This window comes from Ambystoma mexicanum, chromosome 12, assembly GCF_040938575.1.
Source record: "Ambystoma mexicanum isolate Mex_15411 chromosome 12, UKY_AmexF1_1, whole genome shotgun sequence".
Lineage (NCBI taxonomy): Eukaryota > Metazoa > Chordata > Amphibia > Caudata > Ambystomatidae > Ambystoma > Ambystoma mexicanum.
In genome coordinates, this window is record NC_090936.1 from 302197627 (window position 1) to 302225178 (window position 27552).

The 27552-nt window shown below is 43.0% G+C and overlaps 1 protein-coding gene across 4 annotated transcripts in view; it reads right to left on the reverse strand.

Annotated features, from left to right (window-relative positions):
• The window catches only part of SOX5 (SRY-box transcription factor 5), a 624232-nt gene that overhangs the window by 233229 nt on the left and 363451 nt on the right, over window positions 1–27552 (reverse strand). The window lies entirely within an intron of this gene.

A 27552-nucleotide genomic window follows, 5' to 3' on the forward strand; every position in this document is an offset into this window, starting at 1 on the left:
GCAGTGTCCTGATATAGAGCTTGATTATTTACAATACAATTATTTACAGAACTGTTACTATCCCTAACATGACCATACAAGAGCCAAGAACCTTCAGGATCAGCCACTATTTGAAACAACTCAGGAGAGCACCTGGATTGTAATGGTCAAATGCAAGATGGACCATTGAAGGTAGTAGGATACGATTAAGAGGGTAGGACAGAGCTTTCATAATGGAACTTGCTGTATGATGTATTGGGGCTTCTAAATGTAAATGGGTTTCAGCCAGTCCAGAAGGAGTCTACTTCCCCTCATCATCATTGACCTAGCATTTGCGAGTCCCAACGAAGAAGCAGTGAGAAGCTTGTGAGATAGGTCAATGCGTTTCAATAATACTCGTCAAACACGCAACTGAGAGAAGCTCCTATCCAACAAATGTGCAGGGCACTTGTCCATCGCGGCTTAGCAATTCAAATAAGACAGTAACATACCTGAGCTACAAACAACGGCACGTTAAACACACCCAAGTCCACCAATTGGGAGCTAGCACGGACGTTTCCCAGGTTCTAGCAGGCAAAAACCAACAATAACAGGCTTTGCGCCAGCACATCGTGCTCAAGCTGCCTTGTTATGCCTGCGCGGCACAACAAAATGTCGTGAAACCTCAGTGACCCGAGGCAGACGGTTGTAGAGGGCCAGAGGCAGCAACACGTTTCAGCCACCAGATTATGCAGTTAAAGTCCCCCTTAAATATACAAATAGTGTGCCAATAGTAAAATGTATTCAGCTTTGATACTAGACAATCACAATTAGATAAAATGCATATGGACAAAAGAATCAAAATGCGAGAATGCTGTGCTAAAATACCCGAAGAGAGAGAGCAGTGCCACAATGGAAAAAGTCTGTGCAAAACAAATGACCACAGTGGCATGGATAGTCTATGTGGTTCTGCCTCTTTTAGGACACCCTCAGCAGGCAGGGATTACTCCAGCGCAGGCCTGGCAAAGCCTAGTTCAATAGCGCATGCATTACTGAGAAACCACCTAGATTTGTTATTGCAGGGCCAGTCAACATTTAAGAATCGATTTCAAGCAGCAAAATGCACTGCATACTTCGACCAAAAGCGGACACAATAATAACATGGTTCTGAAGCTATAATGCGGTGGCGCACTGGACAAATGTCCCAACAGCAGGCACTATGCAAGCACAAGCACAATATGACGTAGCTCCCGTGTATTTGCAACATCTTGTCATGTAATCAAGAAGCTGCCAAGCCAATGAAAACCAACCCCGATCTCGCAGACTCGCTGGCGCATAATGGCCGCTCTCTACAGAAGACTGGCGGCTGTTATTCGACCCAAGGAGCTGACTTGCGCCAGGTGTAGGCCCGATGACGGAATACTGGAGTTAACCAAGGCTCGCCTGCCACTGCGGCCGCTTTGCGGCGTGGCGGCGTCCGCCTTTCTTCAGCAGGCTTGATGATCCCAGGCGGTGGGCCTGCCTCCCGCGGTCCCACGCCTTCCTCGCCTTGCTAAACATCTGTTTATGGCCCTGTGATCTACCTGTCAGCGCCAGCGATCCATAAAGTGTTTGAACCGCCTGTCACAAACCTCACTGCTGTTTTGATCAGAGGCTTTGTGCTCACTAATCACCCCCTTTATCTCCCCTAATGTTAGGAAAAAAACACAGTGAGGCTGTCTTCTCAACCTGACTGTAATTAATCTCTCTGTGGGGGGAGGAGAAGCGAGCGGGCAAGGGCTGTACCTGCCGGGTTGGAGACAGACAGGCCTGCTGCCTTGCTATTGGCGGGCTGCACCTTTCACAGAGCACCTCAGCTTTCACGCTAGTGAAACAACCTTCAGGCTCAGTCAATGGATGGCTGGTCTGGCAGGCCCCTGCATCATCAATGAATGATCTAGCCCCAAAGTATCGGAACTCCCTTCCTCTTCCAATTCGTTCTTCTTCTTCTTTACCTGTCTTCCACTCTCGACTTCAATATGTTCTCATGTCTATTCCTTCTGTGTATTTTATTGATCTGCATTTACAACTATCATTGTACTGTTTTTACTTTTGTTCAGCGCTTCGGCGTGATCGCTCTATAAATAAAAAACACAAAAAAATACAAAATGATGGATTTACAGCAGAGCTACTTAGAGTGGCATTACTAGGGGGCAAACTCAGACCAGTTCATGTTTGGGGAACGGACACATGGTACATTAGCTGAATGCACGAATGGGCAACTTGGCAAGTGGGTATTACGTGGCCTATGAAGAATGAAATGCCTCTTTGGAACACTTGCTGGCTTCCCGAAGACAGAGGCCAATACTCGCCGCTGATACTTTGCAAGATCAAATCCGGCCTTGGCCAACTCATTCCTTCATAAATTCCAAGTTCAACAAACCAGCAATTGGGTATTACCAACAGTTATTATTAGAGCGCTTAGAAGTGGGATGAATCAGCCATGAAGTGCTGTATCTGATATCATTATCATATTTTGGATGGGCATTGAGACTATTGTTCCACCTCGATTAATGCAGACCCTCCAGGGCGCTGTTATCCTTTAACATTGGCCTAGTATTGGGAATGCTCAAGGTAGTGCACAAAATACAAGCAAAGATGGAGGAAAAATAAACTATCAGAAGGTTAATTGCATTACTGCCATTACCAGCACATTTCACATGGACCATTTCTGGCAAAACAGGACCAGCGATACATTTGTAATTACTTTTAATATACAATAGCAACTCTTTTATTTGTATAGGGGTTCTGCATAAAAACGAAGTATCCCTATGCAGAGGTCATTAAATGTGGACCCAAAAATTATGTTTCTGCGATGCAGATCAAGTCTCAATCAAGTGCAATGATGTGCTCATGGGTCTGCAGATGACATGCACGTGGGGGTCTGCTACAGCCTTCTGTATGTTTTATTGCATCATAACTTTCCATTTAAAAAAAAAAAAGAAATGCAAAATTGGCAATCTCCTGAAATCACCTATACTGATAACACAGGGCCGGACCCCACTCCACTCCTGTGCAGGGCGAATGGGTGGGTGCACAGATCTGTAGCTAACATGCAGGTGGGGGTCTACTATAGCCTTATGTATGTGTTATTGTGTCATACACTCCTATTTTTTAAAATCACAAAATTGGTAATCTCCCAAAATCACCTATACTGACAACGCAGGGCAGAACCCCGCTCCACTCGTGTGCAGGGCGAATGGGTGGGGTTGGTCGAATTTCCCTAGCCAGTACACCCCACAGGGGCATGCCGACCTCGGGTCAAAATATCAGCCCACCAACTGTTATGGGGCTTGGGCCAACCCCGAACATGCAAACACACTTTCACAAATATATACATATATATACATAGGATGTCTTAATATTTCAAAACATAGTAGTGGTTTACAGCATGTGGGATGTCTGAAATATATGATACAAAATAAGTAAGGCCTAAGTTGCTGCCTTCTTGGCAGGTCAATGAAGTCTCAAACAGTAGATACGACTTGAATACCCATAGAAAAATCTTCATTTCCCACTACAATTAGGCCCACAAATCATTTGAGTATTATAGGTTAGCTCAATCGATAACAAAAAAATAATACCTATAGCCAATACATTTTATTATTTTAGACTTCTTTTATGCTGCGCTATCTCGAGAGGATTTGCAAATAAAATGATGAGCTATTACATATTCCATTATTAACTTTTTACTTTGAATCCCAAATTAAATTCTATTGGACCAATATGCTCTACTAGCCATGAACAGTGCTGAGCTTGAAATCGAATATCAACTAATACAGTGGCTATTGAAACTGAATCGAATATCAATGAATACCATGGCTATGTAAACTCAGTTGAATATCAATGAATACAGTGGCTATGTAAACTCAATTGAATATCAATGAATACCATGGCTATGTAAACTCAATTGAATATCAATGAATACCATGGCTACGTAAACACAATTGAATATCAATGAATGCAGTTGCTATGTGAACTCAATATGGAGAAAGTTTGAAAAAGAAACACACTGCATTAGAATATCAAGGGAAATAATTTAATTCAGCATTTTATAATCTAGATTAAAGTTCTGGATGCATTTCAAATGCTTTGCTCTACTCTCTTCTATTTCTGTTTTCCTCAAATTGGCACGGCATAATTAGCAGCACTGAATCTTTTAATTGCAAACCTAATGCATCTAAGCAAGTCACCAAGTTCACATGAGCTGATGGTGCTCCAGATTTTAATGGTTTTACATTTAACAAGGCCGTAAATAAATAACAATAATTAATATCGTTCCAAGAGCATGATAGAGGAAAAGGAGAACTGAATGAAATTGACCGACTATGCAATTGACCCCTGTTTAAGTTCATATCATGTCACAGATTGGTCTAAACTTTTCTGCAAAACAAAAATCTAAACAAAAGAGTTATACGGCCAGGAAAACAGATACACAATACTGTTTGTTAAAACTTCATGACAACATATAAATATATTGCTGTATGGATATGAACTGCTCAGTAAAGCTTGTTAATGCGAGACAGACAGAATGTTAACTTCTCTAACAAATCAAACAGTAAAATCCAATGGTCTCAGTAGAACCAAACAACAAGCAAATAGCCTTAAATAAAAACCACTGAATGCATTTTCAGGCGTACACAAAGTGTGGATACCTGGTGACCATGTTTGGATTTTCCTCGAGAGGCCAGCCCTAGTGACATTTCCAACAGAATCATGGTAACATATGCATACATTGGAAACTAAAATGGCAGTTGGCAATGTGACCCCCTTCTCCATGATTACAATGCTGATGAAGTACTGAGTGAACCTGAAATGTTCTAATAAGTGTCAGCTAATACTTGTAATATTGACCTGTACTTTCATGGGCTTCTGGCAGGCTAAGAGGGGAGGGCTACTTCTGCTTCCCTATCCATAGCATAGCACAATGAGGCTATTGAAAGAGGTCTGATTTACATGATACCACTGTGAATATGCTAGTGACATTGGCGGGCTATACTTGGTGTATAATTCTTTTGCACATCAAACGCATGCAATCTGAAGGTACATAGGCTCAAAATTGCTTTTTTGCATAATCACGGGTATGCCAACTGGTCAAGAGTTTGTGTTCACGGCCTGTGCAGCAATGAAGGTTTACGTGCTTCCTAAAGAAAATATACACATTCCCATATTTCACATAGGCTAGCATATGGAGTGGAAACTAGTACGGTTGAGACACAGAACCATGACAGAAGTGAGATCTTCATCTTATAAGGACTTGTCCATTTGAGGAGTGGCAATATGGCAGGTGTAGGTAGGGCAATAAATGGCTAACTGGGTGTTTACATTCTAATGGAGTCATCAGCCTACACAAATATTTATATTATACCCAGTCCGAGTACACAGACCAATGTTAGTGCACATTGCATCTTGCGAGTAAGTCAGATTTGACTGGATATGAAAACACAAACTTATTAATTAATGAAGACAGGAATTCAGAATTTCTGATGTTTGGTTCTAATTCATCATGTTGTTTAAGGTGGTCTGATATAGCACAACTACTGCTATTTTGGTGTCTTATTTGTACTCACAAGCAAACCATGACCCATCCATAGCTGACTAGGATGAAAGCACAGACAACCATGGGTTGTCGGAGGTCATAAAAGCAGAGGATCATGAATTTCCCTTCTGGCTGGGTGAGAAGAAATAGACACAGCCAAATGCCCCACATAATGCATGTGCCATCAAACATTGGTGTTGAAATGTCTCTAGACGCAATAAATATTTGTATTTACCCTCCCCCACCCATGCGATGACAGACACTGGTGAGCTACAGAGCAGATATGGCAAAGAGACTGCTCTAACCAACAGCATACGAAGCAGCAAGACAAATAACATCTCCTGGACCAAATAAGTCCAGTGTGACTGAAAGGCTATACTCGTGTTGTAAACAAATGTTTATACACATTGATAATTGATCATAGGGAAATATAGCTACATGCTTACACACAAAGCTCCTTTCATAAGGGGGTCAGAAGTATACTGTAATGACTGCGATAGCAAATATCAGGAACACTTAATATCATTCATATTAGGGTCACACATCGAAGCAAAAGAGAAAATCTCTTGGCCTTTGCAACCATGCATCTACCATTTAAATTTTAAGCAGATTCAATGTTTGACAGCTGTGTGTACCCAAATAACACAATTGTCAATCCTGGGTGACAAACCTGTGATTAAAAGTCTGCTGGGAACATTCAAGAAGCGTTTGACAATATCTTTGCCTCTTAGTCAAATTAGTGTACTATAATAAGATAATATGTCCATACAATAATAGGGATCAACATCGCTGAGAGCTATTTAGCTCTAGCTTGAAGCCTAGGAGAGCATAGTGTGCTTGACAATAACAGCTACAAGGAACCAGTTAAGACTGCCTAGGCCATCTGACACAAAACAAGTTTACCTATGTGATATTAACTTTCTAAGTTTGGGAATGTGTCTAAAGAAGAACATAGGACACCTTCAGCATAAGTTACATATATGGCATGCTATTATTGTGACGGTCCAGGTTCAGTACTGCCAAGGGTGGAGCTTGTACCAGTTGTGCAAGTAACATGATGACGTTGAGAGTGACATGGAGGGTGACACGCGCAATAGGGACGTCATTGAATGGTGCGCTGTTTGCATAAATGAACACAGAAGCATGCGCTGCGCGAGAAATTCCCATGAATGAAAGATAGGTGCTCTAAGTGTAGTAAGGGGTAGTTGCATAGAGCGGGCACTGGGAGGCAGTGCAAGGCCTCACAGGGAGCAAGGTGGTAGGGGGGCATTTCAGCAATATATGAACAGTAGAGAAAACATTTTCTTGTAGGCCCATGTCAGGAAAGCATTTCTCACAGACAACTCATAATAAAAGAGTTGCAGGCCTCTATGTGACAAGCAGTATGTATTTCTTGAACATTTGGCAGAAACAGTGTGCAGAAATGTTGCACAGCTGAAGTTTCCCAGAGGGAACGCAGCCCCTGCAAAGTCACTTGAAGAGATACTTTTGAAGCCAATGAGCTAGGCACCTGGGTTCACAACGGAATTGACAGAGAAATAGAAATTAAATTCAGTGAATTTGACTACAGCCTTGGTGTGGTATAGTTTTTTCAGACTACACCTGGCAGCAAGGCATGGGAAGAGAGGCGGGGGGCCAGAGCATTATATGCATGACAGAGAGCCAATCAGCAGAGAGAGGTTTTGGTGGCTTTAGGGTGCAACATTGTACAGTGTCCTTGCTGATGTTCGTGGGGCACATCATTGATCAGAATTGGGGTGGATGTCTCGTCCCTTGCCTTCCCAAGTCATTTTGTATATTGGGCATTTCCAACCAATGGAAGACAAGTGTTTTCACTGATCAGCACAATCATGTAATTGAGGGGCAGTGTGGGAAGGAATGTGATTTTTTGGCAAAGTAGCGTTCTACCCAATCAGGGTCACTTAACTTATACATGCATATAGGGGACGGATGTAGTTCTACCAATCAGCTCCTGTGACCTGCCTTGAAAATACAACTAAAATATTGTATGATCATTTTGTAATTTGGATATAAAATATTTAGCCGCAGTGAATGACGTAGACAGCTTATTTCATTCTGTTCAGTTCTGCGAGGTTGTCTAAAACATGTTCTCCAGCTGTTTGGGTCGAATACATTTGCGTTACTTCTTGTTTGGTGTACACTCCTTTTTGGATTGGTTTTTGTTCCTCTTATTAGTTTTACAGGAAGTGCCCTGGTACACTATGTACTAACTGCTGACTCCACCAAGGTATTCCCTTCCTACTGAATAAGGGTTGATAGCCAGGAACAGGTTTTTGCACTGGCTCATTTCAAATTAAATCCATGCAATATTCCTAAATTTGAGAATTAAAGTTTGGAGAAAAAGTGTGAAACATAACATTTTAAAAATGAAAAAGTTAAAAGCAAAGACAAAAATAAATTAAAAAGAAAAATGAACAGGGCAGCAGGAAATGAATGCCTGGGGGAAAAGGCATGGCCACCACAACACCACAATAAATACAAATAGGAAAAACTAACAATGTTCACTCTATAAGGAAGAAAAGGTCTTGGGGCTGAATCATAACTTGATTAGGCAACAATAAAATAAAAATGCAAAGCAAAAGAAATTTGAAAAATTAAAGCTTACATTTTGAACTCATGGTGTAATACCAGGAATACTGAATAATCACCTTTATGGACTTACATTTTTTAATTTCCATTCTCAAACTTGGATGATTCAAATTTAAGGTTTTCAAGCTTCACCTAAAGGAAAAATTCTTTTTTTCCCTTTCTTAGGGAATCTTATAATCTTATACCATTGGAACCCCAAGGTTAAAAAAAACAACAATATCCCCAGCATACCAACCACCAATGGGCAGACCTTTTCAGCTTTGATGACATCTAATCATTCTAGCTGAACTCTTCAATGAGCTGACATGCATAGTTCGAAAACAAAATGTCTAGAGAATTAACCATACTAGTAGCCACACATCTGAAAGCAAGACCAAAAGCCTTCTTCCTGAAGAGGGGTCTCCAAGTTACTAATACTTAGATCAAAATCTAAAAATGTATATAGCGGAAGCTTTATACTGGAAATCAGCACATTCCACTTGCTCTGCATCAATCACACAAAACTGTAAGAAACACACTGATAATGGAATTTCATTATTTGTAATTCTGAAGATCGGTAGATTAACTCTGCTCTCAAACAAAAGAATGGAACACAATGTAGTAAAAAAGAGCTGCCAGTCTCTAGGGGCAATGGAAAAGATCACTGCTATTCCCAACAACACCTTTCAAACCTTTCTATCAGTCCTAGTTTCCTGTTATTGATTACTTAATTGACCATGAACATTTAACCCATAAACCCCAGATGTTTTACAACTTTGATGTTTTATGAATATAATCAAACAAAACAATAGTGCTATTTTGCTTGGGCAGTGTTTTTCTTATCTTTGTTTTCCTTTCCTTTGTTTTATTGTTCGGTTATGCATGGTCTGTTTTTGTTTATGATTGAGATTGTTGTGCCTTTGCTTGAGAAAATGCTACCCCCAACGGTAGCTAATGGTTGGTCAGAGAGACAAGCTCTTACATGTTTCCCAAGAGACACTTGCCTAAAGAGGGGATAGACCTCCAAGGTGGAGAACACTTACAGAGCTTGCATCAAAATCATGGAAGACACTGATTGGACACATAAACAAAGCTGGCCAGGGTGGGCCCAAGATAACTCAGAAGATTCTGGAAGGAATATTTCTGGATTAAATACTGGGGAAAGAGTCTATGACTTCTGACAGGCCCATCCTTTCGTTCAAAATTCAGGTCATTTATCTATACATAGTATCAAATTTGTAAATACATGGAAACTGCATTTCACTAAATAAATTGCATTTTGGTTGGCTTTTCTTCCCTACAATCATAATGTCCCAAAACACATGTTTTCTTAGCAAATGTTTGATGTGAACAGTGTTTATGTGTTCAACCATATTATATAAATGTTCCATAAAGTGAATTTTAATATTTTGTGGGAAAATGACAGGCCGATGTATACTATGCATTATGCACATTGAATTAAATATGTTGATAAAACATAAATTAGTACATTCTTACTAGGTCAAATTGCATGACCATTGTTTCCATTTGAATGTCACGTTAAATGGAAAACACATCTGAAATCTTATGAATCCAGACAGTGCTTCTTCAGAGATCAGCTGTCAAGGCCTTTTCCAGAAATCAGCTTTGTCATCGATCAGATACACCAATATTCAGTAACTACCCCATTAGTTGAGCTGAATAGATACAGCTGTTGGCATTTATAGCACATACTCCAACTTACAAATAAAAGAAATGAATGGTCTCATATTCTAAAAAACCCCGTTTTCATGGACCATCGTAGTTTATGAGGGACACTGGATCAACAAGTCATTGGCTTACACCTTTCATAAACCAAACGCTTCACAACACAAGTTCTCCATTCAACCATGATCATTTTGTACAGAGGCAGAGCAATACACTGTTATCTATTGTGTGTGTGCTTCATAGGCTAGGGTCTCACAGGCATTTGTTCATAGCATTTTTTTAATGAAGGACTCCCATAAAATATGCAATGCATGTGAAAAATTAAGTGAATTGATCCAGTTGGGAGGGCAGCAAAATGAAAACATTGGCTCAAACGTTTGAATGCTATGCTTGATTTACAACTGAAAACACATTTGAATTCAGCAACGCACTCATCACAGACTTATGAATACAATATATTAATACATGGACATGATTGATACTTGCACATATTTCAATCACTTTCTCATATTACCAGTTATTAGAACGTGACAAAGGTCCATGAGTACAGAATTTTCATGTGATCCTCGAATGCATAATGCTCAATAATGGTATAGTCCATACAATAAATGAGAGAAAAATCAATGTCAGTCCAATTTGATCCTAACTCTGGATGGGAGACAAAACCCAACCCTCATCATTTCAAAATACATTGGACAAACCAAATTAAAGGAAAGGAAAATTGGCAGTGTCAGTATCTGAGGAGAACCCGTCATAGGCCTCGTTCAATGTGAAAATGCTGAGCCAAACAATGCCGCAAGAGTGAGGTTTATCAAGTATTTAAGTCCAAACACACAGGACATTGAGAAAGTTCTTGGGAAATCAGCGGAGAAAGGAAGTTTTGTCCGACAGGAGACACACCAATTGAGGCTCCACATGAATGCATCTAAAGAAAGTTTTTGTTCCAAAGAGCCTAATGCAGATGTTTTTTCCCAAGACAGAACCAGATTGCCAGGGAGGGATTTTTAAAACAATGGACAAACTAAGAGCAGTGCTTACCAGGGCAACTGCCTGGGGGTGTTTATGGTCCTACTTGTCATGGGCCCTGATATTTACGGGTTTGGGAGATGTAAACAAATACAATGAATAAATAAATAAATAATGGGCCTTCAAAAGGCAATCAAAAATGAGTATAATAACCCTTGTGCATTTAGATGTGTCCAAAGACCCCGGATAGGAATTTGCAGTCTTTTAGGGAATCCTTTACAAGCTATGTCACTGAATGTCGATTGGGTGTGTAAGGGAAGCATTGCAGAAGTATTTTTAAAATGGTATGTTCCAGAATGTATGATTGCACAGGGTATATTATTTTGTGATAGTAGCCAAACATTAATTAATCACTGAGTTTTCACAGAGACAATTTACATCTGGATTTGTGGATTGGTGTACAGCGCGACTGGCAGATCTGCAGCAATTGATAGATTCTTAACCCGTGAAAAACATAGTTTACATCAAATGAGAAATCCTGAAAAGAATTTAATAAAATAAAGTGAAATATATCTTGAAACTTTCAAATGACACTATTTTGTAATTTCTTTGAAATGTGATGCCAATAGGTGGCAATAATTTGAATGTTCGTATTGTAGAAGATAGCATATTTTTGGCTAGACTAGTAGTTCAGACTTATTTTTTACACAAATGGATGTTTGCATGCATTGGAAATATAAAGAGTAGTGAGATAACAGCAGGCACAATAGAGTTTCTTTTCTGTAGACAATCTGCCTGTATTTCTATGGAATATTGTAGAGGAGTTCCCCAGCATTCAAAGTTAGTGGACCACCTTAATATTGATTTGTTATTTTATATAAAGCAGTCTTATTTTCAATAAAACTGAATATTCTGATTGGTTTTTTTGTTGTTGTGCTAGCCATAGGACGGGTTGATTCCTAGGAACTGAATACATTCAAGCTGTCTTAATCAAGCCTGCAAGCAATACAGCAAAAGGAGGAGGAGTGGTTCAGCACGGTTGCTAGCAAAATATCGTAAAATATTCAGTGCGACAGTAACCTTATTCAATATTATCCTTTAGAAAAAAGAAAACAGTGTCACAGTTACCATGGGTAGAAATATAGCTTTTAATGTCCTTATTCACTATGTTTCCATTTCTATGTTGACTTCCGTGCCATTAGCAATCATCTTGGCCAAGTCTTCTTGTAAATAAATAGATCAATGCAGGCAAGCTTTTCTCAAACTTTTATTTTTCTAAAGAACCTAATTTTCTTACTAGCTAAAATACATTTTGTGACATGAAGGCTTGTCTCTTTATTCTATTAGGCGGACATGGACTCGTCAGTGCCCCTCGACAAATACAAAAATGATTCACAACGAAGCGTATTGATTTGTTGATGCGGATAGGCAGCCAAAGAGTTGTTTACTACCCAGAGATCACATGGTCCCATTGAGCATGTGAAACACAAGAAACCTTCCGCGGCTTATCCTTGCAAGGAGCTCAACCACATTTGGTTCATCTTGGATTCTAGGAGAGAGGCATGACCCCCGAACCAAGCTTTCAATTACTATTCAGCGTCTGTGAATAACACATGTGTGTACGATGGAAGTCTTATGAAGGGACTTAGTGACATGCCAGGTGGTAGAACTATGGAAAGGAAATATGAACTTTGCCGCATAGCAGCACAGTTTTAGCAGATGACACTGTCGTCCAGTGAAGGAGCTGGATGTATCTAGTATGTTCCGGGAATGACACCTTTCCCTGGCTGGTGTGTGAAAATGAGCTTTTTGCATCTATGGTCACACGTTCCGTCGCCGGTGCACACTGCCTCGCCAGCATGCAGTTTCTCGCCTCTTCTGCCAAAGGCACACTCTATCACAAGGCGTCATTGAAAGTGTTGAGGGAGCAGCCGACATTGACCATGTTGAACACAAAGTGCAGACACATGGAGCACTTCCATCTATTGGCGAAGGTCTATACATGCAACCGTTTGGCACAGACCTCTTTAGCCTCATATATATACTATACAGATAATATTTTTTTAAAAAGACATGCAAAAATAATTAGTACCTCATTCACCAGCCAGCGTCATTAACATGACAAGTACTTCATGGGACAATTAACCAGAGCAGAAAGATCAAGAAAATGCCCTTGAGATGCTAGTAGAACGGTCGCTAAGCATATACTGACATTGGGCGCACAGGAACTCTTTCCTCCCGAGTCCCTTTTCCTGACAGGCGCAGAGTGCAACGTATTCGACATAGACAGCAGACGGGTTAATGCAGATCGAGGACACTGGTGTTCTCTGTGATTATCATGTGGAATTCATTTAAAAGCAAGTGGCATTTTTCTCACAAAAGAAAGTTCAATCAAAGACTCCAGGGAACAACTGCAGTAGCAGCCCTTGTCTTGCTTCTCAACTGCATGAAAGAAACACCTGTTACAAGCAACAAAAACGAAGGCAAACAATGGGCGCAGAGGAAGGGCTGCGCCTCAGACAATAGGAAACCAAGACATAAAGTGCCAACTAAATGAGGGGCCTGGAACATATCAAATGAACCCTTACAAAAAGACATTGTCTGAGCACCAAAATAAAGGGCCAGAGATTAAATTCAGGTGGAAAAAAAAAATCACGGTTATTATGGCGTATTTTTCCAGTCAGAGTTACCCGCCATCTGCAGCTGCCTTTAATACCTTTGTAAAGCAGCACACTGTGTGCTGGAGCACTGGAACCTTCGATAACAATAACGTGGGTTAAATATGCCAGCTGAGCAACCAACGCCACATTTAAATAATTAGCAAGAATGCACCCAACGTTTTCCGCACAACATCAAATGCATGGTGGACAAGTCCATAGACACGCATGCAATGCTCCCAACCTCTGTCAATCACTGTTGGCACATTTGAGCAGTAAAATCAAGATGCATATATTTGGCTATCTTATAGTGCTTACAATTAACTGCAAGAAAGGCATATGGAACTAGCCTAAATTGCCAAGAGGCTTCATACCTTCCTCCCGGTTCTCCTTGGTGAAAAGCAGTCATGGCGACATCTGAAACTTTCTGAACCCTCTAGTGAGCCCTGAATATCTTTCAGAACAGAGAAAGACTATCTTGTCTCAAATATTTATTTTATTATAACCATAAAGAGAGTAAGACACCCTTTCCCATGTACTTAATTTAAGAGACTGCAACCCATTTGGCCTAACCAGAAGAACACTTCCTGAATCAAACAACAATTTAGAAGCTTTACCCTGGCCACACCAACCCACCGTTTCAGATGTCACTTGTTGAAGGTGACACTCCCTCATCCTTTTCAATGCATGTAACTGTAGCAGACAGTTGCAGAGGTTGGAAATCCCTGTACAGTTCCAAAAAGTCTATGTTTGGAAACGGTATGAAATGGCAGGCGAGGTGCAGGTTTTGCTAAGGCCCTCAGATGATGGGGGGCAAGTGGTGACAGGGGTCATTGGAGGGCCACCACCGGAATTTCCCAACAGGAAGTGTATTTCTGCGTGTACACTCAGGGTTTGGGGCAATGCTTGAAATATGGAGGCTGGGTTGTTGAGCCCTCACTTTCGCGGCTACAGAAGACAATTCATTAGAGAGGTGCTCTTACAGTAAATTTGGGAATCGAAATGACATTTCCCGTTGAATAGTAACCAGTGCAGTGTGGCAGTAAAGTTGGATCAATGGGTAAACATGTTCCATTTTTTCCAAGGTAGGTGCATTTTAGTGCATTGTTTAAGGTGTGGGTCAGAAGAGGTTTTATACCAGGTGACAGGCTAAAAGGGGCTGCTTTTCATATGTGAGCATTTTCAAGGGTGGGAACCTGAACTCCTTGCCGAATATGGATGAGTCTCGGATACCCGCCTAATCAGAGGAAAAAGAGACTGGCTCCCCCAGAAGAACATTTCGATGTTTCACCCCATGCTCCTCCAGGCTCTTGCACTCATGCATCTAAATACGTGCAGCTTGCGTGCATTGGTGCAAGTCATCAAGGACTACGTAATGTAGGTAGAAGAGACTGGAGAGGTTGTCTTGCTGCGTATATCTAAAACGTACCATTTGCTCAAATAAGCTTTTTGCCAAAAAGATGCCAGGCCATTTTTTCTTTTTCCTTACCAGTTTGAACACTCCATTCCTTACCATCTGATACCAACATAATTCACTTTTATGGACAGCGGATTGATTAAGCCACTCTCAGGCATGGCAGTTACAGAATTAACATTCCCGACTTTGACCTGAGGTACAAAGCATACGATGCAAGGCCGAATAAGCCACAAAGTTTCCAGTATTGCCTGAGCACACTCTGGAGCCTCTCATTCACCCAACATTACCTTGTGTACTACCTTGCAACTCTCCAAATCTGCCTTGGAAACGAAACACAATTATTACATCAATGTAGGATGCAATAAATGCCTTTGGCAGAACCGTGGTCCACCTAACAGGACTGGCACGCACTTACGCCACCACACAACATTCCCCCCCGCCCTGCTGTATGGCTGCCTCTGTGTGTGCGTAGCATCTACTTCCCGCTTCCCCAACCTCTTGCCCTCTCCTCGCTCATTTTCTTTCTTCCAGCAGGCTAAAGTCTGGATGCCCTTAGAGGGGGCACAGTATGCCATGCACAGACAAGCATAGGTGCTCTGATACTGCTATGGTTGTGAACATATGTATTGACCATATGGCAAATGAGTCCTCTACAGTGAAAATTACATGTGTCTTTTCTTAGTCCGCGAGCTGGAGTGTACTAGCAAGCAGGCTGGGAATACCTCTAACAACTAAGGCACGACAAAGAATAGCAACACGTACAGTGGCCAATGCAAGGGATCCAAGACATACACATGCCCTTTGGGAACCACCCCAGAACATTAGTGTATATGCTTATACACACTCTTCCTTAAACCAGGTTTAGAAAAGAGGGGCAATCGTTGAAATGTGTTCCTTTTGAGAGCTACGGCACAATGCCACATTCTGACCCTGAAAGCTTCTTGGAGTTATGGGTGCCAAGCTTGCAACATATGCTGGAATGTGTCAACGGGTTAATAGCAGCTCACTCCCGCCTTTTGTTTTCCAAATACATTCAAGTCTCACACAGTATATTACTGACTGAGCCACACCCGGTCACTAGCCTTGGCAGTTTCAGAACTACTGTATGGGATTTGCCCAATGGGAAAAATGTGAAGGTAATCCCAAACCCAAAATCCTTCACGATGAACTGACTCACTAAAACATAATTTGGCCAAACACCACGTGCTAGTTATCTATTTCCGTTTGAAAGTGCCTACCAAACAATGCTTTGATACCAAACATTGATAATCTTTGATGCACCTTAATAGATGTATGCACACCCAATCTATCAAAACACATTCCTTTCTCTTTCTATATCGCCCCTCCCTATGTCTGTGTCATGGGCCGCATCTTCTCCTTACTCCGGTTCCTTAAAAGGATACGGTCTGGATTAGGGATGGGTGAGCCTTAAATTGCTTGACTCGAATGCTAGTTTGAACCGTTGAAGAAAAGGTTTGCATTGACTTGAGCCACTAGGGCCTCATGTAGATAACATGTGAGCAAAATCGAGCCGGGTCAGCAAATGGTCGATTTGGCTGGTATTGGATCAAGTCAGTTCCAGTCATAGGGTTCTATGTTCGAAATGGGTTAGCAAACCTTGAAAGACCATATGGATTTTAAGAAATGCTGGGCAGATTCCACCTTACTGGCTCTAATGATGAGATGCACATCAATTTTTCCCTATTCTAAATATGTGCATCAAAGATGCGGACATTCAGATTCTTTTTTTCAACTCCTTTGGTCATTTGAGCAAATGCTGCATTTCTGTCCATTCCAAAGTGCATCCCAAATCCACAAAGAATATGCTCTTTGAAATGTGCAGAACATAGTCACATTAGCCAGGGCCTGTTGTAACAGCCACGAGGGGGTGCACAATGCATGACAGAGTCATGCATGACCTTGTTTGACTTTTATTTTGTTTTAAATGGAACGGCATTGGTATGAACCACTATTGTCCCACTTGCAATGTCTATCTTTCAAACTGGGATAAAAATGTGCAGTTTTCCTTTTCACACTGTTGGAAATGTGCTCTCAACACCCATGTGGATGCCGGGAGCCTGTCCTACATTAGTGTTGGGGGTGTGCTTCCAACACTTATGTATGCAAAGGGGCTGGTCTGCACATCATTTCCACTGTTCCACAATCCCCTGAAATGCAAAGGTCACCTTTGTGAAAAGCTTATCTTTTTTCGCCACAAGTGATGAGATGCACTTGGGCATTTCATCTCCTGCGCTAAAAAGAAAGCCTTGGGCTCTATTCTCAAAAGGCCTGGATGTCTTTATTACAGATTCAAACATTCAAATACCCTTAATATCTCCTTTGCGCATTTGTGCAAATAAGGGGGCATGTTTGTGCATTTCAGAGTGCATCCCAAATCTACAAATGGAATGGTCTTTGAAATGCACAGAAAACAGTCACGTTCGCCCGTGCCTATCTGGGATGGGGGCAAGGAGATACAGAATGTTGTCCCACTTGCATTTCTATCCCTCAAACAGGAATTATGAAACATGCTCCCAGTACCTACATGGTTTCTCTGAACCTGTGACATACTAGTGTCAGGTGTATAATCCAGGCAACAATGTAAGCAAGAGTATTTAGCCAACACATGATTTGCACTGCCACGCACAGGTTACGTTTGTGGGTAAGACGAAAATGAAACAACATTTAAAAAAAACACATCCACTGCGATGTGTTCATTTGCGTTCATTTTATGTCCATATTGTTCCATTTCTTTAGTCACCTGTAATACTGAATTCAAGGAAAGTGATCCAGTGTCATAGAATTCAGCATTACCAAAGAGCGGTATTCGAGCCGAGTCAATCCATCCAATACTCTACAAGAGAGGCTTGACTTCTGGTTCAAATGTTTCAAACCATTCCGAGCCTCAACTCCACATTGCTCAAATCTAGCCAGCCAAACCCCCATTGTTTACATAGACTCAAATCTTTTTCAAGCCAGTTTGCCCGTTCCCAATCTGAATGTATAGCAACTTCCCGAGAAGAGTAGGCACCCTGATACCACTGCAGTGGTGATATGGCACAGGATACAAGCCTAACAAGAGATGTTATAGATGGCAAGAATGGAAAATAAAATCAATGAAAAGGCTGCACACCTGCGTTAATTTAATAATTGTGTACTCTTTTTTATTCAAGAAACTCAGGGTAGATATAGAATCTGTGGAGAACTTGAGAATGATACCCCTCACTCATAATCACATGGTTAAAAACCTCTTCATTTTCACAATGGAATGGTCAAAGTTAAGGTGAGATAAATGCTCAAATGGCACCAGAAGATCCTCTACATATAAAGAGGGACTTCTAAATGAAACTGTACCTGGTGGCTTACACTAAATTCAGGTCACTTTTGTGATCGAACATGAAGATCCTCTCCCTCCATGGATGCCCTTCTCTACAAAGAAATATCCAAACAATATGGCCAACAGAAAACTCCTCCTAATCTTTGTGTCTATGGGCTCCTGACTACACTGAGCTAATAACAAAGTTCCAAGTATTTGCCAATGCAAACAGTTTTTAATTCCTGCTGGTAAAGTCCATTTGTAAGCAAATCAAACAAGTTCTATGGTAGGTTCCTGAAGAAAGACCTCAAGGTCTGGACTTCTTTAACCCACTCGTCTTTAAGACTTCTTTTCCAACGCACTCAGGACCTTTCCCAGGTGGTTCGGAATTCTTCACTTCTTAAGCCTCTCTGGGGCCTTGCAATATTCACTCATCCGATTTGCCAAAATCTCAGGACTTCAGTATTCTCGAGAGGACTCTCCTAGACCTCTGTTTCTCCTGTACCATGAGACGCTCAGGATTCAAGAAAAGTCTGTGCTGGAACTTGGCTCCAAGATTCATGGAAGGTCCCTCCTGGTCTTTGGCATCAGGAATCGCAGCAGGTTCTCCCTGACCCTGGCGTGAGGATTTGCAACAGGTCACTTATGGGCCTTTGCTCCAGGATTCAGCACAGGTCCATCCTGTGACTTGGCTTCAGGATTCTCAATAGTTCCTGGAGTCTGATTTCCCGATTCGCAACAGGGCCCATCGGGGCCTTAGCTTCAGGATGCACAATAGGTCCCTCCTGGAACTTGGTTCCAGGGCTCAGGACAGGTCCATCCTGTGCCTTGGATTTAGGACAGGTAGATCCTGGACCTTGGCTTCAGGATTTATGACAGGTCGGTCCTGGACCTTGGCTTCAGGATTCACAACAGGGCCCTTGCTTTGGCTTCGGGATTCATGACAATCCCTCCAGGGCCTTGCCTTCAATTGGCACAGTCTTTTTAAGGAAGCTGCAATTCTTTGTCCCTCCGGTCATAGGCTTCAGTCCTCCACCTGGGGACACTGGTGGAAACCCTGACTCTGACTTTCCAATTCCCCCAGGTACCTGAGGCCTTTGGGACCGTCTGGCCTGACTTTACCTTCCAGCTTCCAGGGCTTGGCAGCTCTCCACCTATCCTTTCAGCCTCCTCAAGATTGAACTGCCTTCCTCAGGCAGCAGTCACTATAGACCTTTCTCTCCAGCAGCCACCCCTTCTATCCAGGGTGCATCAACAGGCGTGTCAGCTTCCCAAGAGTCCTCAACACTAAATAAATGATCCCAACCATGTTTGATACCAATGAGGCCGTGCTGTGTTTTCTAAGCAGAGTCTGATTGGTTTTTCCCACAACGCTCATGTTCTCCCTTCTGGGATTGACATTCCTCTACTGAGTCAATTCCCCTCATTTCTAATTATTGTTTGAGGACAGTGATTGGTTCTTGATATAATGGCTTCCATTGGGGTTTGACTGTATCTGCAAGATCTCCTAAGCATCTTTGGTGTGCAACACCATCTTGGAATTTCCAAGATTGAACTGTGGTCTCTTCTGATGGGTGCAACATTTCCCCTAGGTTCGGTGCTGGAATACCAATCTGGTGAGCATCCTACTGCTTGTCTCTAAATAGTGATCCACTGGAAATGCCACTCCTTTGTGGTGTACTTTAGGTAATGTACTTCCCAGGGTGCGAGACTGCATGGGGTGTTTCTTGTTGCCAAAATTATCGTGTATCACTGGGACATCTGGGTGCATGCAAGCGACCCTGCGCCTTACCTGTGAAGCAAGCACAGATTCTCTTGCCAGTCAGTGGGTTACAGGGCAAGGTAGTCCACTGTAGTAGATGTGGCCAAATTCATTAACATGGGCACAGTAAAGTATAGTCCCATCTCTGAGAGTGTTAACGGGCTCCCATGAGGCCCTCTCCAATCACCATTGGGGCCTACATAAAGTACAAGCCTGATCAACCACATCCTCTGTCCGGGACCGTCAGGGGCTCCTCCAGCTCAAAGCCACGAGTAGGGAATCAATGTCACTATGGCAGCATGCAGGCCGGAATGGCCAAAAGGAACCATGAACTAAGAAGTTTAGCATCAAAATCAATGTCTGCCAATCTAAGTCAATCAAATGGAATTTGTATTGAAAGTAAACTTTCAAAAGCAGATACCACAGCTGAATGGGTGTCAAGAAATATCAGAAAAGCTCCATTAGTCCTACAAATCCTCCTGGCTTTTCCCTACTTCTGGGTTAGTTGTAAGGACTTGATGGTATTTCTCTTGAACAGGTGTCCTGCGTATTACATTTAGCACACTTGTGAATTTCTGTTGCAGAGATAGTGACTGACGGTGATGCAGTGGTCCCTGTTGTAGATGTTGGCAACCAATGACTCTAAGCTATATAAAGTATAAAAATGCAATAAAATAACACATTCTGGAAACAATTTATGTGGGAGGTTGTTAGGTAATGTTGTTCCACTATACAAATAAGCTCCTGCAAAGTCATTCAATGGCACTCGTGCACCTTCTCATTTCAACCCTAATATGATTACTTTATCAATTTCTGGATAACTTTGTGCAACAGTTAACACATTGGCAACAAAAGCTACCATCATTATTCGTTCTGTCAAAGTAGAGTTATTCTCATTGCAAAGGAGGCAGAAAAACACTAGGCAACAGATGAATCAGTCCACAGAGACAAAGCAAAATGCATGATAAGGACTAGTAACAGGCCAGGAGGTGGAGTAGCCTTTATCTTTCCCAAGTGAATCCCTGCTTCCATTATTCCCACTCAGGTCTACTCCTCCTTTGAAAGCCTGGTCTGCAGGCTCTCTCTCTCTCCCCTGTCTCCTCTCTTACTCTGGCCACCTTGTATCGACCGCCGGGCAAGTCCACCCTCTTCCTCTCGGAATGGGCTGACCTGGCCTCTTCCTCTCCTCTCCTCTTCCCAACTCCACCTAATGTGGGATCCTAACATCCATATGGACTTTCTGGACTCCTCTGGACCTTTCCACAACCTGTGTGACTCCCTTGCTCTTTCCAGTCTACCCTCTGGTTCAAAGCGCCACTGCTTGCCACACCCTGGATGCTCTCGTCTCTGCAGACATCCCACTCTCTATTCCTCTTACTACCCCACTCTGATGGACTGATCATTCTCTTCTCTCTACCCACTTGAAGCTCTCTTCTCCTTTTGCAAAGGTACACCCTACACCACCTCCTGCCTTCAAGGTCATCTGACCCATGAAAAGAGTGTCAGTTTCTGCCTTTGCCTTCATATACTCGCCTCCTTCTACTCTTGTGGCTGACCCCCACCCTGATACAGCCCTCTCTAATTTTCACTGGGAATCTTCAGGTACACCCTCTGCCAAACTGGCCTTCCGCCTTCTTCAAAGGCAATATAGACTCTGCACCCACTCCAAGAAAAAAAAAGTCTACATTCAAGCATTCAAGCCTACATCTCTGTGGTATCTAACAACATGGCCAAACTTTTAAAGGTCTGCAAGGAGCTGGCCACCCCTACTGCAGCTGCATCCTCTACTGCACGTACCCAGGTCCTTTGCTCAGCCCTGGCTGCACATTTCGCCACCAAAACACAGGACATCCTGTCCCCACTCTCTTTTACTCCCCTGCTGCACCAACATCTCTTGAGCCCCCCTCGGCCGTCTCCACCCTCTCTCCAGTCACACCTGATGAGGTCTCCGGACGATGAAAGCCTCTTCCAAACAGGTGGGCTCCTGCCCCTCCAAAACGATCAAGGACAATATTGACACTCTCGCTCCAGTCTTGGTCGACCTCTGCAACTTCTCTTTTGGTACTGGAGTTTTCCCCTCTCCTCTTAAGCACTCTCTTGTGCACCCTCTGCTTAAAAAAACCCTCCGCCGACCAGTCCATTCCGGCAAACTATAGCCCGATCTCCATAACCCCTTTCCTGGGAAAACTCCTGGAGAAGCTCGCTGTCACCCAACTTACCCACACTGAATCTGTTGGTTGTCTCCGTGACAATCAGTCTGGCTTTAGAGCATCGAGAGGCATGGAAACTGCTCTTCTGAACACCTGTGAAGACATGCTCTCAAATTTTGATTCTAACTCTCCATCTGTCCTCATTCTTCTTGACCTCTCTTCTGCCTTTGATTTGGTAAACCACAACATCCTGATCACCCGCCTCTGTGATACCCTGGGCATCACAGATCAGGCCCTGGCGTGGCTCGCCTCCTTTCTCTCTGACCAGCCCTCCCAGGTGGAACTTGGGTCCTTTCTCTCCTCTATCACTCTCTACTTGTGGTGTCCCCCTGGGATCTAAATTGTCCCCCTGGTTCTTCAAATATTTACATGGCCCCCTAGGCCCACATGAGCTCTACCTTTACCTCCAACTTTCAGTGTTATGCAGATCACACAAATGTCTCTTTCAGGCTACCCTCCACCTCCTCTTCGCTCATCCCTGAATGTTGATCTGCAATTCAGTCTTGGTGTGCTGCTAACGATCTCTGCCTGAATGCCAGTAAAACAGAGATTGGCCTCATTGGGACCCTTGCTCCCACCTTCCCACTTTCTCACTGGCCTGCCTCCTTGCCCCTGCGCCCTCCCCTACCAATGAGGCAAAACATCTTGGAGTCATCTTCAACTCCACTCTCTACTTCTCTTCACACATCTAAAACATCTCCCAAAAGTCCCAATACCAACTGCATCTCCTCAGAGGTATTCTACATTTCTCACTTTCCCCCAGAGGCTCACCACCTCGAGAGCCCTGGTTCTCTCCAGGCTTGACTATTGCAACAGCCCCTTTCTCAAGCTTCCTACTTCTGCTCTCCGTACTCTACAACTCATTCAGAAAAGAACTGCAAGACTTATTCTTGGACTCAAGCCCAGGTACTGCATCTCTCCGGTGCTTAAATCCCTCCACGAGCTCACTGTGGCTGCTAGGATCAAGTTCAAGACCCTCTGCATAATCCACCAGGCTTTCCGGGGCCGGGACCAGCACTATCTACAACGCTCTCTTCTTCCGCTCGTCCTCCTACAACTCTCTGCAGGTGAGCCACTTTCACAAACAGAGATTTGGGGGTAAATCTGTATCCTCTGCAGGTGGACACTTTGAGAAATAAAATGAAGTCTACTTCCAACATGCTGGATCCTTTTTCATGTAGCAACGAATCAATGCGCCATAAGCTCAGCGCCACAATCGCTCGGGTATTATCGATACATTGCATTGACACTTCATGATCAGCAGATCTCAATGCGATGCTGCAGACAACTCCATCATTACAAATGCTGAAGTGCACCCCAAGAGAAGGATTTGATGGTCAAGCACGGAGAACAGGTGCATTTATTAGGATAAGATACCTCGGGGAGGTCAGCAATGGCCAAGTTATTCCTCCATCCTTCCCTGGTCATTACCATTTATACTATTACACTGGGGAATTAAGCCTCCTATTACAGCACTTAGAAGCAGATGGAATCTGGCATGAAGTGTTACATAAAACATGACATTACTATTGTAGTCTCACTACTAGGATTGGGGCAAAGTTTACACAAATCATTGCTGGTGCTGTGGACCTAATCCTTATTAGGGAGGCCCGGGTCGAAAGGTCAATACTGGATTGAATGCCTTAGATGCACGTGCAGGGCCCTTACCATGTATGCCTAATTTCTACAATATGATAATGCTCCCCCAGAGCCAACATCCTTGGCGATTCTCGGGGGTGCCGGCTCCAGCGAGCCTGATTGAGCACTGCTGGTCACAGCGTGCATGGTGCCAGGCTGGCTTCTCCACCCCCGCAAGCCCCATCGCATCTATTATTTCTTGGGCCCATAATCTGGCCCTTCTGATTGCCAGCCTACTTAGCACATATCTCTTTCAAATGGGCTCCTCCAATGTCTAAATGACACTGTGTGTAATAGAAAGATTCATAGGTTTCCTTCTCCATTGAGTGCGACATGCCCCACGGCACACCCAGAAATAGAACCATTCAGTACCAAGAGATGTCACCCCTCAGTGGCAACAAATGCACCAGGAGGCAAAGGCGGCCTTTGCTCAGGTCACAGAATCAGGAATGGTGAGAATGAGCAGCCATAAGCACTTTGGCACCAGTTCTGGGGGTGCTTTCTCTGCCATCTCCATTCTGAGATTGCAAACAAAACAAACGGTGCTCTCGAACACCCCCAGAGGGGCAAATGTGTTTCCAACTCCTGCAGGTGGCACTGCACCAGGGGTGCTGGACTCTGTGCACATCTGTAGTGTGTTCGGATCCATGCGAAGGCAAAGGCATGGACCACAGCCCTCAGTACATAATGGCACATGTTCTACCACGTGACACAGTATTTCTCACACACCTGAGTAATTGCCATCTTGTGATCGCTGTAATAATGTTCTTGTTTTCACAGCCCACATACATCAGTCATGATGCTGCGCTGTGATTTGTCTGATGCGCAGAATCCCTGCTGCACATCTATCTATATATCATACATACATGGATGGTGCGTTTTTCAATGGCCCCAAGGAAGACTGAAGGGAGATGTTATTGTGAACATGCCAAATCATGAGAACAACACCAGCCCTCTCGCTTCGTGTGCATTTCTTGATAAGTGGCTGTGCTTCCCACTTATCAGTCACTCAAAGTGACTGTGGCTGTCAGCTGTGTACAAAGCGCAATCAGTTGGGAAGCAGAGACACCAGCACTTTTCCCTTCAGCAAGACGCAAACACGTTTTGACTGCAAGTCATTCAATTTTAAAGCATCTTCAATTACGAGCAGCTGAAGTTACAAGGAAAAAAAATAAATCACAACAGCTCTGCCAGTCAACAGTTACATTTCTGTGTTCACGTCGACCTTTTGTCACCACATGTATTAAACTATATAACAATACATATATGGTGCCTCTGACACGGAGCTCGGGGCTTTGCACCGAAAGCAATGTTTGCAAACAGCACCACTACTGGGATGTGGCCAGGGCCACATCAGATGCCCTTCAATGACCTCCACACAGCTCCATTCTCAACTTCTACGCTCAAGCACACTGTACACACTACAACGAAGCCACTAGCACACAGCAAAGGCTGCAACACTACATTAAACATATGCATCACAGTGCAGGGCAATGCATCTAGCATGCAAGACTCCCCTCTGGAACAAATGCCTCTATGCGCTTGACTCAGAATATCTAGAAAGACACCTGCACACGGAGCTCACAGTACTCCCTGTCTGGGAGACTCCCCTTTGGAACAAATGCCTCTATGTGCTTGACTCAGAATATCTAGAAAGACACCTGCATGCAAGCTCACAGTACTTCCTGTCTGCAAGACTCCCCTCTGGAACAAATGCCTCTATGCGCTTGACTCAGAATATCTAGAAAGACACCTGCATGCGGAGCTCACACCATGGCTGCACGCATCGACACAACAGCAAAGCTAGCATACATTTTCCGCTCTACCCATCGGCTAACCTACCCTGCTCTTCTCGCTTTCAGATCCACTACAGAACCTGCATGCCATGCAAACACTCAAGGAAGTCTGCCGAATCAGAACAGGTACAATAAGAACATAGCAATCCATACATGTACATCTGTGGCCAAACATGTCAAATCAGAAAGGATACTTAGAAGGGAGAAAACCTTGATTTTATCCCTTTATCTCTGCAATGTAATACGTTATCACATACCTCACTGACACGTGTAGAGGAGCAGCTGCATGTTTCTGCAGGAAACCCCGCCCTCCTACCTCCTGTATTTTGGAAGCCTGAGATTTTGCCATGCTTGACACCAGCTGTTGTGACCATACCACAGCAAATATTCGAAAGAAGATACCCACTGAGAAAACCCTATCAAATGTATTTAAAAAGAAACGATAATCTGAGGGAGGAACTCCATGAAGAAATCTAAGAATGAGTGAAGAAGAGCTGGTGACGTCAAGAAAGACGAGCGTGACACACTGAGAAGACTGGCTGAAGAGAATATATGCACCTTATTGAACCTGTTGACGAAGTTAAGAATCGAGTAAACTTTCATATGAGAAAAAGAAGATTGCACGTGTGTGACGCACTGCAGAGAATGCAAGCCGTTCAATAACTACAGATGCAGCAACACAAGTAGATTAAGTAATCTTAGAAGAAGGCTATACGTAGTTAATAGACTGCAGGCGGAGCAGCCATTGTACAGAAGCTGGACATCAGTGTCATGAATTTAGGAAGCCCGGCCCCATGGAGAAGAAAAGCTGAGAACTGTGTTGCAGCAAGAATTAGCTGAGATCGCAGACTTGAATGGCGAAGCTGTCTGGCCTGGTATCAAGGACGAAAGACAGCCAATACTGGTTATCTATTATTGAAGGCGGCAAACTTGAGAAACGGAATCATCGCTTATGAAGGTGCAAAGAAAGAACACCATAAGTACCAAGTTTTATTTAATTACTGCAACATGGACCAAATTGTGGTCTCCTGTCATGTAAGCCAAGGATGGAAACAGATTTGAGCTTGGAGTTCTAGAATAACGATAGTGCATGCTCACACTCCCTTATATTCCCAGAGACAAGAATACACTGCAAGGCCAAGTTCAAAGACAATCTTCATGGCAGAAGGCATAGGTGATGAGACGTTGGGCTAATTGGGTGGGGAGGTAGAGTCAAACCACCTCCTGGCACCTGGGTATGAGCTTACATGCTGCTAAGTGAACCGAATGTTCCAGACATGGCGCAAGCATGCCAACCAATTGTAGAGGGCCACATAACGAAGGGCCTTATAGTTTGAGAGCCAATTATATGCTGTGTACTTAATAGTGTTGAAAATGACTTGCACTAGAGGTAGGCATAAATTGTCCAAATGACAGTAGATATCCAATCATAATCCCAGCCATTATAAAAAAAGTATACTTAGATGTTCCATTGACCGTATCACAACCCCTCGAATGTTTTTCTCATTTGCCACGTAGTATGATGTCCGTATGACCATTTTTTGTATATAAATGTGTTTTTATGTGAATTTAATCGAGAGCTCGAGCGAACATCCGTCGTTGTCTATTGTAACTCGCTATTTTAGACAATTGTTAATAAAACAGAAAACATTGCCATCTTCCTGAGTTGGTTCGATTTTTTTTCTGTGCGAGTTACTTTGCATCCCATCCATTGAATGCGTGCTATCGAAAGGGCTCTAAGCTCACATGTTATGGTTTAAGAAACACAGTCCAAGCTAGATCATTCACACTAGTGAATTGATGGAAATCCATTTTTTGTTTTTTTTAGTATTCATAAATTAAGGCTCTGATTTAGGGTTTGCCAGATGAAGGTTTCTGCAAGTGGCCAACGCGCCCTGCGCAACCCACACCATGCCTTGGGAGAACAAAAGATGTTCTCCCCACTCTGCCCAAACGGAATACATCAGAGGCTCAATGGT